Genomic DNA, 6,000 nt, shown 5'->3' on the forward strand with positions numbered 1-6,000 from the left:
AACCCATATTTCAAGTTGATATCAAGCCTCAAAGATACATTTTTATTCTCCAATGAGGCCCGGTGCTCTCCTGCCCAAACCACTGTCCAAACTCCAAACAGCTCGTGAATACAGAATATGTGTCCAGTTGTACAGCTGTGTAATATTCAGCCGTTCAGGATGAAAATACCAACGTAAAAAGGTGGTGATGGTTATGAAAACTAAAAAAAACCCAACAACTTCTATATCAGACGATCATCCGGCAGCACGACTGCTGACTTCAAGGATGTATTTAAGCATCTGAAGGTGCTCCCATCCCTTAGTATGACCAGGTCCACGTTCTCTATCTACATAAATACCAGTATGGCTGTTGATGATCTGCTGTTTCTTTACTCCCGTTATTGTTGGATGGTGTATGTGAACAGAGCTTCAGGACCGTGTCTGAAGCTCGCTTGACTCACCTCACAGCGTTCTGTGACCATCACATTTGTTTACTTCAAACAGGAAGCTGTTGCCACATCTATTAGACACCTGCGGCTCACTTTACTAAAACTGCCCGTTGTGTGGCCATGTTGAGGCTACTGTTCTATGTTACACTACAAAATCTGTAATTTGGGTTAAAAAAAGGAAACGAAAAGTAAAAATATATAAAATATCTTAAACATTATAAGGCCGAGCTCCAAAACAACCTGCTGTTATACCATCAGCTGCAACAAACATCTATCCATTTTTATACCCGCAGGGTCACGGGGGTCGGCTGCAGCATATCCCAGCGCACTACGGCCATAAGGGGTACCCTCTGGACAGGTCACCGTAGGGCCACATACAGACAAACACTCGCTCCCACCGGCAACTCAGAATCATCAATCAACTGGATAAAAATGTTTTTGGACTGTGGGAGGAAGCTGGAGTAGCTGGAGGAAATCCATGCAGGCAGGGGGAGAACATGCAAACTCCACACAGAAAGACTGCTGGGAGATGAACCAGGAACCTTCTTGCTGTGTAGCGTCAGTGCTAACCCCTAAGCCACCGTGCTGCCTGCTACTAGTTTTACAGTATATAAACTGAATTGACATTTCACCAACTTAATACTAGCGTGTATGTTGACATCTTACATCCTATTCTAACTGCCTTTCTAGCTTATTTACTAATGACCAAGAAAGTTTGATAATATATTTCATTTAACAAATAAATACAGGAGGCAGAGTACGTAACATGTGTACTTTTGCATACGGTCTACTGGGCTAGCGTTCTGAGACTCAACAACATTCAACAAAACTGGCAAAGTACACAACAACACAGGCTCCAGCAAACCCTGTGAACCTGAACAGGAATGATGGATGGATGGATGGATGGATGGATGGATGGATGGATGGATGGATGGATGGATGGATGGATGGATGGATGGATGGATGGATCTAAACTCATCCAGAAAGCTAATTGCCTACCTTAGCAAAGACAAATAGCCTCCATGTGATTCTACGTGGTTAAAGTTATATCACATATTTAATTAACTGAATTCCTGTTTAGTTGTAGCTGTTTGGTAGTCAACTCAAGATCATGCGAGCTGAAAAAGAAACATTTCAGAGGGTAAACAGTTTTTTAGATTTTATTTGTTATAACAAGTATCAACAAGATGCAGTTGGCAATAGTTGTAGCCCGGTTGGCAACTATCTGGGGATAAACAATTCTTCAAAAAGGCCAATTATCGGGAGGAGAGAACAATCTCTGAGCGCAATATCTATCCACTTTCATTTATTGATACTGCATACCTGTGTAAATATGACTGACTCTGTGTGAATCTTTTGTAGGAAAGCATTACACCAAGTCTTCATTAAATCAGTTCAAGGGTGGACTGCGACTGTCCCATTAAAAAGGGTAAACATTTCAACTAGTTGTATTTGTATGAAGTTAAATCGGTGTGAGTAAAGATGGGAATTCAAGTAACAAAAACAATAAACTAACTTTTACACTCAAAAGTGGCAAAATAATTATACAAAAGTTCATATTTTCAGAGATGTTTACTTAATGTTCATTTCAATGGAAGCGCACTGCTGGGCGGGCACCAGGTGGAGGAGGCCTTCCAGCTGCGGAGAGCTCAAGTACCCCCCCTCTACTCCACCCCCACCGTAGTAAAAAAGCAGTCAGTGTCAGTGCATTACCTTATTTGGTTTGGAGCCCCTAATTGTGACATCGGGGCGATGCTCCAGCCAAAGTTTCAGCTGCTGTCGCAGTGCACGCGCAGGAAGAGTGCTAGTGCACCGCGGCCAGTAGACAAATTTTTTATATTCATGAATGGATGAAATAGTTTGACTGTCTCACATGCTGTCACAACACCTCTAAGTTCATTTTTTAGAGGAGGTAAAGCCATAAACCGACGGTGCGAACAGCTGGTGGCGCGTGGGGCGTGGCGCCTGCATGGCGCACGCACATCAGCCCACCCGAGGGTGGCAGCGGACCCTGGGGTGCTCCCCTGACCGCACCCTGCGGTGACCCTCTGACCGCACCCTGGGGTGCCCCTCTGGCCCCTGCTCCGCTCCGCCGCGGCTCCACACGCACGAACCCACCCAAAGAGCTGTTACGCACTAAAGCCTGAATTATGGTTCTGCGTTTAATCGACGCAGAGCCCTACGGCGTACGCTACGCCGTATGGTACCGCGGCGACGTGCACCGCTCTGCGTCGGTGTAACGCGGAACCATAAATCAGCCTTTACGCACTACCTCCTGCACCACACGCGTTCACGCCGGAGCGCACACACGTTTCCAAAAACCACTTTCTGGTCACATCCACGGCAAAGAAGGTGTCCCGCGGTTCGGAGGCATCGGTGTCAGACTTCCACAGGGCGAGACTCACCTGTGCGTCTGCAGCTGGAAGTGCGTGCGTGCGTGTCCGTGGCTCTGCTCCGCTCAGTCAGGACGCGGCTGCGCGGCGGCTCCTCTGCTGTGCGTGTGTGTGCTGCGGCCGGGTCGCGGACCTCCTCCCCATACGTAGCCCCAGTGGGGGAGATGGGTGTCTTGGTGGTGATGGTGGTGTGGTAGAAAAGGAAAAGATAGTCCCTCCGCTCTTTTCTACCCCCGCCTCTCCTCTATCCCTCTCTCTAAATCTTCCACAGCGAGAACCTTAATTGGTAAAGCATCAGAAACGGTGGGGGTGTTGCGCCCTCCCTCTCCCACTCTTTCTCTCTCTCTCTTTTTCTCTCTCTCTGGTTCATATTTTACTTTTTTCTTTTACAAGGGTGACGTCATGACCGCGCCTTCAGGATATTAAAGGTATGATGTCACCGCCTGCTCTCGTCTCCCCCCCATCCTTATTTTTCCCTGAGGGTGTGTGTGAAGAGATCCTCAATAGTTTTGACCCTGCTTTCTTTCTCTCTCTGAGTGTGTGTGTGTGTGTGTGTGTGTGTGTGTGTGTGTCCACGTTTCCCGCAGCCTCTGCCCTCTTTTTCCTGTTATCTGTTATTGTTCACACAGACTGTGGGGAGCTCTGCTTCTCTAAAACACTACCAAACACTGCTCTGACTCAAGATTGGATTGGGAGGTGTGTGCGTGCCACAGACGGAGATTGTGCCTGCACTTGAGAGCTCTCCAGCTGAGTGTTGGCTCAGGAGACAAGAATTTTTGTCCTTTGATGCCCTCCTCTTACAGTTCATCAGTTTAGGGGGCAGATGAGGGAGAGGAGGGCAGCGGAGGAGTAATGAGGAGGTTAAGGTGAAGAGTGAAGAGTAAAGAGAGATCACAGATGGACAGTGAAGAACCCGTAACTGTTCTACTTTTTCGTGGTTTGCTGCTAGTCAGCGACGGAGCTCAGCTGGTTCTCTGCCCTGTCGGCTAACACGTTCCCAGAAAGTTAATGAGATTATTTCCCCAAACTTCAAGGCTTTGTTCCATCTATCCTGTTGTTGCTGTGCACTCTTCCGCCCTCAAAACTGTGGGGGTAATGGATAATGTTCTTCTGTGGATGTGTGCGCATGTGTGTCTGTGTGTATTAATAAGAGCCAGATGTTTGCCATTGTGAGCACGTCCAGGCGGTCAGTGACATCATGCGCATGTAGCTGGTTGGAAGCTTCTCGACTGGAATGAGCACACTCATGCACACACTCAAGGAGAGGACAGATACAGGAGGAAAGGGAAAATGTTTCAGGAAAAGTCGCCACTGCGCTGTGCAGCAGCCATGCAGCAGGCATGTCACAGGGGTTATGACTGTTTTTATGAATACATAGGCCTGACGCAGACATGGCAGAGCTGAAATATCCAAAACAGGTTTCTTTTGCAATCCATGTCAGTATAAACTATTGTATTACACAGAATAGCTGACAGTGATCTGTTTACTTCAAACGTTTTCTGAGAGATTGTATGAGAGATCACAAGTAAGGTATCTGCAATATTAACACTTTTCTCTTGTATATATAGCTTTAACTGGAATCTGGGGGTAAAAGAAAGGATCTCAGGACAAGACATTATGCATGTTTGAGCTGATCTCCGTGAGAATGTGACAAAGGTCAAATTAAAACACAAATGCGGCGGCTTAATGATCAGTGATCAGGAAAATGATAGTATGTGATCAAACTTTGGAGATCCAACCGCCTGGTTCGGGTAAAGGTGAATGTGAGAGGTGAGGAACGAAATATATCGGAAAAGATTCTGTCCCCCAAGCGTGGTCCTGTTGGACTCTTATGAAACTTATGACAGTTTAAATTCCTCCTCCTCCTCCTCCTCCTCCTCCTCCTCCTCCTCCTCCTCCTCCTCCTCCTCCTCCTCCTCCTTGGGATGGATTATTGGCCTTTGCAAAAGCAAAACTGACAAAAAGTAAAATCTGTAACAAAGTGCGTGCAAGGTTAAGACCTAGTGAAAGATAAACAGACTGCTTACATAGCAGTTGGATAAATAATGAAGTCACTGAAACGTTGAAAAAGGCTGCTCAACGAGGGAAAATGAGGAGAGGGACAGCTTCAGCAAAAGTACTTTGAAATCACAGCATCCGGACACAAGTGCTCATTGTGTTGTAAAAGTTCCCTGTCAGGCGGCAAATGAGTTCAAATTTGTAACTAGAAATGTTGGAGGAGCCTGTGTAAGGCAGAGGCTGGAGGGAATCAAGTCAGAACTGCACACGAGCGTGGTGCCTTTGCGCTTAGATCAGACCCATAAACGCAGAATTAAATCCCATTTGCAGGTAATTAAACAAATATGTCTCTTCATTCGTATTCACTACTCTTTCATCATCTGACTTGCACTAAAACAGGCTCACACATGCACGGGAAAGTGACTCTCATACGACAATCTGGGATAAATAGGGAAAATGTTACTCACAAAACCTTATAAAGTCCTTATTTAGATAAAAAGGATTTTGAGAGCGGCTGACGAAGACATATCTGTTGCATAACCATCTACCAGCTTTTCCCAAGGACTTTCTTAAAGGTTTTAAATTACCCAGTCACACTTTTCTTATCACACTTTTATTATTTTAAGCAGCTTAATTTGCCCAATTAGCTCCTCTTTATCACTTTAAAGTGAACAACTTATTTTGACCATCCAAGGAAAAGAGTCAGTGCTTAAGTTTCATTTTGTCATCCCTACTCCCGTCCTTACCTTCTTTGCCGTGGTTGTATTTTACTCAGAGTGTTAATTCATTGTTCTGTTTCAAAACCATCAGTGGAGGCCAGCAGTACATTTTTTGACCAGACATAAACAGGTTAACTCACAGAAATGTCAATCCTCACCTCAGTGGTCAAATCTGACTGGACTGGCTTTATCGACGTGGACTTAGATAACATATATGGATTTATAAAACAATTTCAAACTATTGTCCAGAGCGCTTTACAAACAGGTCGAACTCTGGGCAAATATTGGTAAATGGTGAGTTGTTAAGAGAGGTCTCTAGGTTGCATCATATCAGGAAAAATTACCCAAAGCAACAAATGTATGCAGCATAGGGGTGTGGTCTTTTGATTGGCAGCTGTCATCACTTTTGCTACTTAGTTCATAGCAGTGTATTAACCTCTGAACAGAGCGTCCGAGCTGTGA

General features: G+C 45.5%; 1 protein-coding gene across 3 annotated transcripts in view; it reads right to left on the reverse strand.

Moving 5' to 3' along the window:
• Positions 1-3,029, reverse strand: part of flna (filamin A, alpha (actin binding protein 280)) — a 52,573-nt gene extending 49,544 nt beyond the window's left edge. For 2 of the 3 annotated variants that reach the window (XM_061735566.1, XM_061735567.1), the window contains exon 1: positions 2,834-3,028. The gene's annotated coding sequence lies outside the window, so the exon portion shown is untranslated. Of the gene's footprint in view, positions 1-2,833 lie in introns of all 3 variants that reach the window. The other variant, XM_061735565.1, reaches the window with a different exon arrangement.
• Positions 3,030-6,000: the final 2,971 nt, after the last annotated feature.

Source organism: Cololabis saira, chromosome 12 (genome assembly GCF_033807715.1).
Source record: "Cololabis saira isolate AMF1-May2022 chromosome 12, fColSai1.1, whole genome shotgun sequence".
Lineage (NCBI taxonomy): Eukaryota > Metazoa > Chordata > Actinopteri > Beloniformes > Belonidae > Cololabis > Cololabis saira.